At 49.5% G+C, this 13,016-nt stretch overlaps 1 protein-coding gene and 1 long non-coding RNA gene across 4 annotated transcripts in view; one reads left to right on the top strand and one right to left on the bottom strand.

Annotated features, from left to right (window-relative positions):
* Window positions 1–13,016, top strand: part of CUNH10orf71 (chromosome unknown C10orf71 homolog) — a 50,259-nt gene that overhangs the window by 14,610 nt on the left and 22,633 nt on the right. The window contains exons 2-3 of one of the 3 annotated variants that reach the window (XM_040242848.1): window positions 7,994–8,099; window positions 10,255–10,376. The exons of 1 other annotated variant lie outside the window; for it this stretch is intronic. The gene's annotated coding sequence lies outside the window, so the exon portion shown is untranslated. Of the gene's footprint in view, window positions 1–7,904; window positions 8,100–10,254; window positions 10,377–13,016 lie in introns of those variants that run through there. One more of the 3 variants, XM_040242849.1, reaches the window with a different exon arrangement.
* On the bottom strand, window positions 8,655–9,993 carry LOC120865510. Its single transcript, XR_005721424.1, has 2 exons — window positions 9,582–9,993; window positions 8,655–9,249 (listed from the first exon to the last, which is right to left on the bottom strand). It is a non-coding gene; the product is annotated as an uncharacterized LOC120865510 (long non-coding RNA).

Below are 13,016 nucleotides of genomic sequence, written 5' to 3'. Positions count from 1 at the left end.
CAATGCAAGGAGATCCAACCAGTCCATTCTGAAGCTCAGCCCTGGGATTTCTTTCGAAGGAATGATGCTAAAGCTGAAACTCCAGTACTTTGGCCACCTCATGTGAACAGTTGACTCATTGGAAAAGACCTTGATGCTGGGAGGGATTGGGGGCAGGAGGAGAAGGGGACGACAGAGGATGAGATGGCTGGATGGCATCACTGACTCGATGGACATGAGCCTGAGTGAACTACGGGAGTTGGTGATAGACAGGGAGGCCTGGAGTGCTGCGATTCATGGGGTTGCAAAGAGTCAGACACGAGCGACTGAACTGAACTGAACTGAACTGAACTGAACCAATCCAGATTACTTTAGAGCAAAAGCCTCCTGCAGCCTTTTGGGTCCCCGCTGGCCATAGACTGCACTAGGCAACCCTGAGGTCTAGAGCTGAGAGTGAGGGGTGTGCAAGGAAGGGTGTGTGCTGCTTCCTCCAAGAAGGCCAGGAGAGAGCCAGAAAGCGCCTGGAAGGCTTGTTGGGTGCCCTAGATCTGACCCCAGCTCTGTTATCTGCTGGACTCACCATTTGCCTTCCGCAAGTCCCCAGGACCCCGCTCCCTCTGCAGGAAAGCGGGACATGATGAGGCTGCATCTGGAGCCCTCCTCTAAGGGCTGCACAGAGAGCCAGCGCCTTGTAAACAGTGGGATAGCCCTCTGCAGGCCATTCACGCCAACAGAACTCCAACTAGTGGATGCCCGTGTGTGTGTGTGTGTGTGTGTGTGTGTGTGTACTGAGTCGCTCAGTCATGTCCAACTCTTTGCAAACCCATGGGCTGCCAGGCACCTCTGTCCATGGAGATTCTCCAGGCAAGAATAACCATGAAGTTGTGCAAAAACCTCACAGCTCTCTGAATTTGGGCTGCTGGAAGCTTCTGGAAGCAGTAAGAGTCTTGGAGGGTTGAGACCCAAATGTCAGGTAGTGAACCTGGAGCGGACATGGTGACTTGCAGAACTGCTCATCTCAGAGCATACAGTCTGGCTCAGTTCCAGCCTCCCAAGACACCTTAGCCAGCTCTGGTCCCACCGTGCATATCTGCTTCCCCCACTCTTCCCTAAAACTGGACAGGAGGAAGTGAGAGGACCACCTGTGGAGGAGCCAAGGATGGGCAGGGGCCTTGCCACCTTGCATTCCCCAAAAGGAAGCCAGAGCTCCAGTGGGATTACAGGTACAAGAGCTGGGCAGCCTCCGTGGTGAGCATGCCCTCCGCACTCTGAGGGCCCAAGGTGACCCTCTGCAGCAAAAGCAATGCCTAGAAGGGGTCCTTAACACGTGCAAGGGTCCAGAAGCAGACTTAACCCCAGCCATGGTTATCACCTCGCAGCACTGGCCGCTGGAGAGTGACCTCCCCAGCCCCTGGGAGAAAGTAGACAGCTCTGGGCTTTCTAGAGAAACTGCCCCTGCACTGGGATATTTTTAGCTCCACCATCCCATACATCCATTCCAGGGGCGTTAATGTCACCAGTGAAATTAGCCATCCACCTTGGCCAAGCGAAGGTGGCTCCAGCCGGGGGTGTGGGGCGGGGGAACGGAAAGTGTCTCACTAAAACTCTGGACTCAGGTTTCCCTGCAAGTTGGTCCAACCATAATCTCTTGTCAAAAGTAGTAACAGGTTTTCTTCACCTGAAGAAAATCATCTCAATGAAAAACACCCCATCATTTAAAAGAAAATAAAAGGGAAAATCAACACAAGCCCATATTCTGCTGACAAAGCAATATTTGTTGGTTTTAGGTATCATTTTACCTATCGCTTGCTATATATTATTTAAGAACTTTTTTCCCTGTAACTACATTATTACAGTTTTAAAGTTTTTCCCATGAATATATATACATTTTTACATTAATTATATAAACTCCATCTTTACTTGATTACTTGATAGAAACATGGACCCATGTGAAGTTGCTCAGTTGCGTCCAACTCTTTGCAGCTCCAAGGACTGTGACCTACCAGGATCCTCTGTCCATGAGATTTTACAGGCAAGAGTACTGGAGTGGGTTGCCATTTCCTTCTCCAGGGGATCTTCCCAACCCAAGGATCGAACCCGGGTCTCTGGAATTGCAGACGCTTTACCCTCTGAGCCACCAGGGAAGCCACTGATTACTTAATACTCTTACACAAATATTTTCTTCTATTTTAATGTGTTAATTTTTAAGTCTAGCCTTAGCCAATCAAACTCTAAAATCGGGCATTTAGCTGTTTCTGATGCTTTGTGTACCTGCCAACATTTGTAGAGCTGTTGGCCTTGCTAAAGCCACTTTATATCAGATAACCCTAAGTGAGGTTACCAGACAGACTGGAGTCTGAGGGACGGGCCAGGCAGGCCCAGGTGCCACCTCCTCAGCCACGTGGTTCTCGGACGGTCTCAGGTCTCGCCCTGGCTCCCGCGGAGCCTGCCGGTGTCCTCCGGCTCCCTGCTGTGTCTCTCCTTTTCACAGGAGCTCCCACCTCCCCCTCGGCTCACTCTGACCCTCTCATTCTCTCCTTCCTGTCCCAGGGAATTTTCTATTTTCTTAAAATTATGGAACATTTCAAATGTAACACAAGTTCAGAAGACAGTGTAACAAACACCCAACTCTCCCAGCTCTTCAAAAATCTTGTTTCATATACTCCAACTCATTTCTCCATACATGCATTACTCAGAAATAAGTCCCAGATGTCATTTCATTTCATTCTTAAATATTAGCGTGCGTGCGTGCTAAGTCACTTCAGTCATATCCAACTCTTTGCAACCCTATGGACTGTAGCCTGCCAGGCTCCTCTGTCCATGGGTTGCCACGCCCTCCTCCAGGGGATCTTCATGACCCAGGGATCAAACCCGCATCTCTTATGTCTTCTGCATTGGAAGGCGAGTACTTTACCACTAGTGCTGCCTGGGAAGTATTAGTGTAGATCTTGATAAATAATAAAACTGCTTTTTTCAAATACCATTTTCATGTCTAAAACATTAGCAGTAATTCCTGAATAACATCAAATACCCAGGAAGCATTCAGATTACCCAAGTATCTTATAAATGTTTGCTCTGGAGGGTGTATTAGAACCAAGAGCCAAACAGCATCTGTGTGTGGCACTTAATCCCTGTGTCTCTAGGTGTCTCATAATCCATGGCTTCCACCTTCTTTGATTTCAGTGGCTTATTTGTTAAAGAAGTCGGTCGCTTGCCCTCTGGAGTTTTCCATGCCCTGGACTTTGCTGGTTGCTTCCTCCTGGTGTCACTTAACAGTCTCCTCCATCTCTCTTATTCCTATCATCAGGTAGTTCAATCCAGAGGCAGAGACTTGTTCTGGTTTAGGTTTGTTTTGGCCAGAGCACATCATGGGTGTTGTGTGTTTATTTAGGAGTCCCTCAGGAATCATTGTCTTGGTTATTATTTGTCAGGGGTTTGGAAAAGGATAGTCTTCCGGTTCTACCCTTCCTTCTTTACTGGGGCTTCCCAGGTAACACTAGCAGTAAAGAATCTGCCTGCCGGTGCAGGAGATGCAAGGGACAAGGGCTCAATCCCTGGGTCGGGAAGATCCCCTCGAGCGGGAAATGGCAACCCCCTCTTCCTCACTCATCACTTGGCTCTTTGGACTACTGGGTGTCGTTCACACAGGAAAGTCAGGTGACTTTCAACTTTTCAGAAGGATGAACCTGCTCCCGCCATCCTCCAAGAGGACCATGGAGGGTTGTTTGAGTTATTCGGGTTTTGATTTGGGTTTCTTTTCAGTATCATTATGAGCTCATGCGTTCAAACATGCTCAATGCTTCAACCTACCCAGGCCTTTATTTGCACTAATGTGACCTGTTCCATCTGTTGCTGTGGGAACCTCTTCAGTTGACTCCTGAGTTATTTTTATATCATCCGCCATCTTTCTCAGCCTGCCTACCTTTGGTGTGACCAGAGGTTTCAGCCTCTTCTTACACATTTTCTGTTAAGAGAATGTGTGTCCTTTTTAATGAGCTATCTTCAGAGACAGAAATGTTGGTAAAGAGGAGAGTCATTGCTATGATGTTGGTTATTATTTTCAGGCCTTTTAAGAAATGCTGTTCTTTTTTTAAGAGAAACTATATCTTGATTTCACACTTTTGCATACTTGATTTTATATAATTTATATTGATATCAAATAAACGTTACCAAGTTTTACTTACCATTTTGCTTTTATATTTGCAGCTCTTTTCTCCAACACTAAAAAATGACCTTGTTTTCTCATGACACTAACATACTTCCTAATTTGCTTTATCTATATCGATCTATGTTTCTGAGAACAATTTAAGATTTTACTTTACAGTTGATTTTATGTTCAGGTATACCCTCCTTATGAATGTTAGAACAAACTAATGTAGTTTAAAACCATTTGAAATAATTCCCCTGGTGAAATCCTGCCCCTTACACATTCGATTCATTTATTTCATTTTGCATTCTTTTTAACGGCTGAGTAATACTCCATTGTGTTGTAATATTCCACAGCTTTCTTACCCATTCGTCTGCCGATGGACATCTAGGTTGGTTCCACATCCTGGCTATTGTCAACAGTACTGGTAGCAGACGTTTGAATGGGGAGAAGGAAGGAACCCTGTAAAGACAGAGGTGAAGAGCTTCAAACAGAGTCAGCAGCTGCAAAGCCCCGGGGCAGGATAGAGTAGGAAATACAAAGCAGAGCAAGGAGGCAGGTGTGGCTGGAGCCAGAGTGAGTAGTGCTCCTTACCTCACTTCTGCTCTGAGGTCAAACAGCTGTGCTCCCCCTGTGCCAGAAGTAGATGCAGGAGAAACAGAGCCTTCTTCTCCAGCTGCTGCTTGGGGCAAAGGGAGCAGGCAATGCCTAGGGGTGCCGGACAGCAAGAGGGCTCCCTGGGGCTTTGCACTCCAACCCTGCCTCCAGATCCTCCTTCCCCGCAGTCAGGCTGCTCTGCAAAACCCAGCCATCACCTCTCTGTACTGTAGGGAGCAGCAGTTCTTCCAGGAAGGCCCTGCTTCCACAGCATCTTAATAATTAAGGCACCAGGGGAACACAACGCAGTCTGGGAAGACAGGGACACCTGATTCTGAGACCAGCTCTACAACCAACTACATGATTTGGGGCAAGGGATTTCTCCTCTTTGACTTTGTTCTCCATCTGGAAAGAGATAGGCATGGCTTCCTCCCAGGGTGGTTGTGAGGATCAAAATACACACAGTATATAAGACAGCTAACAATCTTAACAGTATATTCTATTAAAGCCAAAATATTCAAAGCATCACCATTTCAGCACTGGTTCAATACAATTTTCAATACAGAATACTACTAAGAAGATATTTTGTGGGGGGTTTTTGTACTAAGTCTTTGAAATCCAGTGTATATTTTACACTTAGAGCATTTCTCAGTGCAGACCAGCTAGGTTTCAAGCACTCACTAGCCACATGTGGTTGGTGGAAACCAAAGCGGGTGGAGTGGCTCAGGTCTGGCACACCATGGCCCAAATCCATCTGCCCCTGCTTTTACACAGCCCTGTGAGCTGAGAGTGGGCTTCCCAGGTGGCACTAACAGTAAAGAACCCACCGTGGCCCAAGGAACCTGGTGGGCCACAGCCCACAGGGTCTAGTAGTGGAAGTGAGCTGAGAGTGGATTTTATATCTGAAGAGGAGAGAGAATCAAAGCCAGAATATTCTGTGATACGTGAAAATGACATGAAATTCAAATCTCCGTGTCCATAAATAACGTTTGACTGGAATGCAACCCCACCTCTTCATCTACAAAGCATCTCTAACTGCTTTTCATGGCTGAGTAGAGCGCTGACAAAGGCGGTCTGACCCACACAGCCAAAAGCATATACTCTCTAGCCTTTTACAGAAAAAGTTTGCCAGCACGCGCTCCAGGAGCACAGCTGGAGCCCAGCTCCTGGCCCCTCACGTGCCTCCTGGCCCGTTTCCGGGTCCCTCCTAGTGGCTAACCTCTCAGCTGGTCACCCTGATTTTGTTGATGTTTGGTAGTAGTTTAATAGAGTGGATTTACTTCATTTCACAGGACAGTTTCTGTTTCTGTATTTTTCTTTTAAATCTTTCATTGCGAAGTCCTAAGCCAAGAATCCCAAAGGAAAGGCCTCAAAGAGAGCTCCCAGACCATGTAGCCCTCAACTGACTTTGACAGCCACCATTCTGGCCCTGGTTTGTCAGACAGGGGGAGCATCTCTAAGGAAGGGTCTTCAGTGACCTGGGCCAGTCGCCTGTTTTCCAGCCACACATTGCAAACAGGGCCCCCCAAATAAATCCAGCCCTTCTGAGCTGGGCACCATTATCATGCCCCATCCCTTCTCAAAGCCACTAACTCTTAGTTCCTGGTAAGGAGATCCATCTGATGAAAGGGTCTGAAGGTGAGAAGTGTCCTGCTGCAGACACCCCACTCTGCCAGCAGCCCTGAGGACACCCTTTCACTGTGCTGACACTCAGGTACAGAATCCCACAGTTAACAAAACAAATCAGTAGCCAAGGAGATGCCCTGGCCAGACTTTACTCTCTCCCCCAGAGGGAGGCAAGAACAGGTGGATGGAAGGAAGCCGTGCTCCCTGCACTTAGGCTTAAAGAGTGATTGGCTAGAGCGGCTAGGACGCCTGCAAGGGACCTACTGTCCAGACAGGTCAGAGGACAAACCCTCTTCTGCGTCCTCAGAGCCAGCCTTAGTCATGTGGCATCCAGGACCTCTGCAAGCCTCAGTGTTCTCATCTGGAAAGAGGGCGCATGAACGGTCATCACATATAGGGAGAAAAGATATCAGACAGTGCTTGCCACATAATGGGTGCTCAGCAAACAGAGGTTCCCCCGTCTTACCTTTCCCTAACTCTCCAGCAGGAGGCAATTTGCAGTGAAGGAACAAAATGGTGCTGGGCCCCAAGACAGAGTACAGCGGGAGGCCCATTTACATAAGGGCTCAGAGTGGTGCAGGCCACGGAGTAAAGGCTTTCCGTGTGCACCAACATTACTATTTTGTTGTTGTTACACATATGATTATTAAGCCTTGGGAAAGCACCAACTTCCTGAAGACATTTATGGAAACAACTCCTAAAGAAGGCTGAGCACTGGTAAACAGAGCTCGGACAAACTGTTCAGCACAACCACCTCTCGAGAGTGGAAGGATCAGGAGAGTTGCCTCCCATTCTGTGCAGAGATGTGAACTTCAAACACCCAGAAGTGGAAACTGGCCTGAAGGACCCATTCTGCATTGCCCTCCTTTACCAGCTTCTCAATGTTTCTAATTAGTACAGGTGAAGAACAGAGCAGATCTGTCCCCAGATTAAGTCAGTGGCACCACGCACGTCCGGACAGGAGTGAGACCACTGACACCCATGCTGCCAGGCAGCTCCCACGATGCTCCAGAGGTTCTGTGGAGAGCCGGAGGCAGTGGAGTCACCGCAAGGAGTGGGCGCGCCGCCTGAGGACAGCTCTATTTACGCTCTTGCAGAATGTACAAGCAGGCCTTGCTTTTCTGGATGGTCAGGGCGCCGGCTCACATAGCGTTCGTGATTCTACATTTAGAATTGTGTCTTCATTCACATTCTTTCCACGCAGCTCACAGCTCCTGGACTGGGAGACAGTGGTCACTTTGCCTGGGCCCGTCCCCCGGAAAGATGCCAGCTCTGGCTCCTGCAGACCCTGAGCTCTTGGTGGAGCTTGGACTGAGTCGTCTGGCTGTGTTTTGTGCCTGGGGTGGTCCACACCGGTGCCCCACCAGGAGTGAGCCCGACATGGGGTCTCTGGGACAGGGCAGCTGGAGGCACATTCTGGGGAAAATCAGAGGCTACAGAGGTCAGCTGTGGTCAGCCTCGCTGGATGGGGTCCCAGGCCGAACTCTGAGAGCTCCTGCTCCCAGGACAGGCTTTTGCCGGGTCAACTGCGTTTTATTGTTCTCTCTCGACCCCTCCTGCTGACGTCATTGACAGAGCTGCCAGCCACTGCCCTGCCCCCAAATGTTCCCTGAACCATCCTTACAGTTCTCTCTTCCCAACCAGCCACTTCAAGCAAACACCATCAGCACCTGCCACACAGCAAAGCTCACCACTTCGAGGATCCTAAACCAGACATGAGGTCATGTTCTCCACCTGTGAAGAATTAAAAGTAAGCTGGGGAAGAAACGTTCTGAGGAGCGAGAGGAAAGTAAGGGGCCCTGTTGAATGGTTTCAGCTCAGGTTACTCGTTCCTCAAAACAAACTCCTCCTTAAAATGGGATTTAGAAATACAACTTTTCCTAAAATCCAGAACAAAATAACTGGGGGCAAAAGCAGATAGCACACAAACTGGCTGTATATTTGTTCCAATGTATAATTGCGGTGGGTGGGGGTGGATTTAAAAAAACTAGAGCTTCAAATCCAGGATTTTCTCAGGTATTGCTGTTGACCCCAAAGCTCTGTTTTTAAAAAAATAAGTCAATTTGAATGCTCTTTACCGAAAGATAAGTAAACGATGGTACAGATGGTTGAAGACGTGGCAAAAATCAGGGAAGAAAATAACAAGTGAATGCCTACCATTTGAGAAGCTGTGTAATATAGAAGCATATCTGTACATGAGCTTATTTGATCTTCAACCCCACAGAGCACAGGCAATCTGTCCATCTTAGAGATGAGTAAATTGAGGCACAGAGAGGCTGAGTGATTTGGTGGAAATACAGGGGGCTAGCGCCCTAAATCCCATTTATTGTTTTGTTTTGTTTAATGCTGGTTGATCTCTCAAATCTAGTCTTTTTACCTGCCAGGTTGGCTAGCATTGATTTTGATGCTCAGGGGAGGTAAGTGGGGTGGGTAGAATCAGGGGGTTCACTCTGGGTGTCCCTCCAAGCATCTCTGAGTGCTGATCCGTGAGCAGGTGCCCCCACAGACAGGTCCTCAAAAGCTAAGTTTAGAGGCTCCCAGGAAGAGGAAGGGCTGGATCGTCCTGTTTGTTGGAGGTCTTGACCACTCCATCTGCAGGGCCACGAGGAGCTGTTCTTTGTGACTCGTTTGAACTGAAGTGCATAGACCTGTCTCCCTGGGATCCTGCTACTCGTGGGTTCGAGGCTGGAGGTGGTGCCAGGCCTTGAGTTAGGGCTGAGACTGAGATCGCTGGCTGTGAGTAATCCACGGGGGCAGGCAGGGCAGTCCACAAATAGATTCAGAGGTACAGTGCAACACAGCCTTCCAAAGGCTTTGGGCATCCACAGAGCAGGACACCTGTCTGGGACCAGGCACTTCTGCCTTCCCAGGCCCCAGGGAAGGGGAGTATGAGAAAGGATCTTGAAAAAAAGAAAGAAAGAAATTCCTGCATTAAAACTCTTGTGCTCTCCCAGGGTCAGCTTGGGGGAAGGTAAATAGAACACCCAGGAACTGGCATGGTGTGAGCAAAGGCAGGGGGGTTGGAAAAGGTCTGGGGGGGTCTGTGGGCAGTTTGGGGAACAGGTGACCCCAGACCAAGATAGAAAGTGGCCATGGGAATGCAGACATAAGCCCACCTCAGGGCTGGGAAGAGGCCTGCCTTCCAGAGAGGAGGAGGGGAGCTCTAACCTGGCACCTGGGCCTTGCCAACAACCATATCTGCCATGGCCAGGCTCACCCAGTGGGCACTTACCTTACCTCTTCTCTGATTATTTCATATCCTTCAGCAACTCTCATCCTGAAACCCCAGGTTAGCCTTCCCCCAGCCTGCAGCCAGGCATGTTATTTTGCTCCAAAAACACAGCCCAGGATGGTTCCTTACTCGAGGAATGCAGGCTGCGGTCCTCCGAGCCGATGATGAAACGGGCTATTTCTGCCCCGGGGCATCAGCAGGCCTCTGGGCGCTGGTTCCAAGGCACACACGAGTGTTTATAATGTTTCCCTAAACAAATGTTTTCCTTTGCATCTTGGGAGATTTTTATTCGAATCTCAGCACTAGAATAGTATTAAAAATCAATCTGAATAGAAGTTGGAATCCTGGGTTAGGATCCGGCTAAGAGGCAAGCAATTTCTCACTCCTCAAGTTATCTATTACCCATGGCCGATCTGGATGTAAAAATAGCTGCTGAGGCTGTTTGTTTAATCTGACTGTTACATGACACCACGCGGGTGTTGCAGTGAGGACTGTTTGCCTCTTCCCCACCAAGAACACCATTTGGTTTCCCCCGGCCGGGTCTCTATTTAGGCACGCTTCCCCAGCTTCCAGTGTCTGGCCAGCTTCTGGTCCCTGATTTTCCTCAGGTGGGCAGGTTTGTGAACATTAAGAGGTCTGGGTCTTGCATCCTTTCCCCTCTATCTCTGGGCAGTCTGGCTGACAAGGGAAGAAATTTTGGCTGCTGGGCAAAGCCAGGCTGCTGGAAGAGTCAGGATCCTGTCCGGTTCCTGGGAGGCCCGGAGAACGAGCAGCGCGACTTGCGGAGAGCAGAAGGTAGGGCCAGATGCCGGTCTGGTTCCCTCGCAGAGGCTGGGAGGCACGCGCGCCCACGGGCCGCAGCGGTGTGCGCTCTGGGCCGGCGGGGCTGGGAGGTTGCCCACCCTGTGCCAGGGCACCGTGCAGGGTGCTGTGAGTGTCCAGAACCGTGTCGGGGCTGAGTTTCTTCGTGCACGGCATGTGCGGTGGTGATGGACTGCCATCTGCACCATGAGGAAACAGAGGATATGCTATAGACGGGTGTGACTTGGTCCTTCCGTGCATCTCTCAGGACACGCTGCTCCACATGGCTGAGTGGGCGCAAGTCTTGGGTGTGTCCAGGGCACTATGTTGTCAAATGGGTGCGACCTTACAGGTTCTAGGGTGGGAGACTGGCTCTCTTGTGTCCCCCACTGCTGGGTCAGGCAGGATCCTACTAGTTGTAACAAAGAGGACACTTGGTCATCAGGACCTCATGGCCCATGGACTCTAACAGCATGTGTGGCTTCAGCAGGGAAAGCCCCCCAGGCTGCATGTTCTTCCACACCCAGGGGTCCCCAACCAGACAGGTGGGCTTGCCTGAATCTATCATCGTATCTTTTTCTCCCTCGTGGAGAATTGATCCTTAAGAAGAACAACATTGAATACGTGTGTAAAGTTAAATAGACCTTAAGTTATTAACCTTAAGAAGTTATTAAGAAGGATTTTTAACACCCCCCATGGACATATTGATAATGCAGAGGGCTATGCAAGGGGGGTGAGGGAGAAACTATATGAGAAATCTGTGTAGTTTTCACTTAGTTGCTCAGTTTTGCTGAGAACCTAAAACTGCCCTAGAAAATAAAGGCCATTTTTAAAAAGACTGAATTATGGATCATTTCTTTCAACATATCTAGCCCAATTATAACAAACAATATTTGAAGTAATATTTTTTAAAACCCAAAATATAGGAGTCCTGGAGAGTAGATTAACTAATGTTTGTGTTAAGTGAGGTCTCATTTTCCAGTATTTATGTTTCCTTTACTACAGTGGTTGGTAAACCAAGGCAATGGGCTGGGCACCTGGTTTTATAAATAAAGTTTTATTGGCACGCAGCCATACTCGTTCATTTACATAATGTCTTTGGCTGATGCTCACAACTGCCCCAGGCTGTGTGGCTGGAAAAAACTAAACCTTTACTACGCAGCCCTTCACAGAAAATGTTTGCTGACCCCTGTTGTACCACGCCTTAAGATGGGTTGTTTTCCACACAAACAGCAGTAAGCATTCTAGCTTGTCCAGCCTGTGAGCTGGACCCTGCAGAAACTATGACTAGCTCTGGAGCTCCTTGCCCCTCCACGGGGCTCGTCTTTCCAGTCTGGCTGGTACAGGAAATGTTCAGTTTGCCCCTGGGAGAATTAGCTTTGCGGTGGAATAAGGCCTAGGTTGAGCAGGGCAGATTGTGCTTATCGGGATGGTTTATAAATAGACATCTCCGGGTGACCCAAGTCCAGCCTGCATGGTCTTTGAGACGGAAACAATTGTGCCTGCTTGCTGGTGACCAGAAGCTCGCTGGGGTGGGAGTGACCGTAGCCTGCTGGCAGGACGGGGGCTGATGGAACGCTGGGTCCTGACAGTATAGGAACCTGAGTCGCTTGGGAGCCCAGGAGACAGAAGTGTGCAGAGGAGATGAGGGAAGGCCCGGTGGGCCCGGGCCCCTGAGGAAGAGTGCGTCCCCCCCAATGTCTTTTCCCTGGGACTCCAGCAAGTGATTTGGTGTTTTCTGCCTTTTGCTCCTGACCCTAAGGAAGCCCAGGAGACCCTTACAGAAAGGGGCAGCCCCGCGTCTGGAAATAGCCCTATTCCTCCAGCCTATGCCAGAAAGCTCAGTAAGTGAAACCTGCCAGCCAGGGAGCCCAGCCTGGGCCATCTTCCTCCTCAGCTTCCAGGCCTTCACTCCATCCGCCCGGGGTTACTGGAGAGACGAAAAGGGCTTCCAGAGAAGACAGCCGATGGAGGCACAAGTGCTGACGTTTCCCCAGCAGGCTGCAGTGGTCTTGGTTTTATCTCCGTCTGAGAGTTTAAATCACATTTCACCAGACCCAGCCAATCTGTAGCCCTATAATGCGATCTCATGTCTCATTTCGTCAGCTGGGAAAACCCCAAACACCTTAGTTTCTACTTGATCCCGGGGGTTGCAGGACATGAGCGGGGGCATGGGGAAGGAGAGGACAAAGCTCATTATAAATGCACAGGTCGAGGCCCCAAAATGGAATGTGTGGAGCACTGCTGAGATGTCACCCCCGATGTCGGCCATCCCTAGCATTCCGGAACGTCTCCTGGAGGGGGTGCGCGAGTGATACGTGGCAGCAATGTCAAGGCTGAGATGGAGTGGGTTCTTGGCTGCCCTTGGTTCCCAGGGCTGGAGAGGGCTTGGTGCGAAGTGCATTCCCTTCCGAGGTGCGGCTGTCAGAGTGTCTACAAATGTGATTCCAAGAGGAGCCAATGGACCACAAACGGCTTTCTCCCAGGACTTGACACTACTCTTTCTCATCAAAGGAGAAAGCAACCCTTCCGGACCGCAGCCCATGAAAGCAGGGAGAGAACCTTCCCCGCACCCTCCATTCTCAGCGTGGCTCTGAACTCTAGCCCAGAGAAGACACTGCACAGTGAAGGGTT

The sequence above is a fragment of the Oryx dammah genome, unplaced genomic scaffold (assembly GCF_014754425.2).
Source record: "Oryx dammah isolate SB20612 unplaced genomic scaffold, SCBI_Odam_1.1 HiC_scaffold_6, whole genome shotgun sequence".
NCBI classification, from domain to species: Eukaryota; Metazoa; Chordata; class Mammalia; order Artiodactyla; family Bovidae; genus Oryx; species Oryx dammah.
Note: the sequence above shows the minus strand (reverse complement) of the source record. Positions and strands in the feature narration are given on the sequence as shown.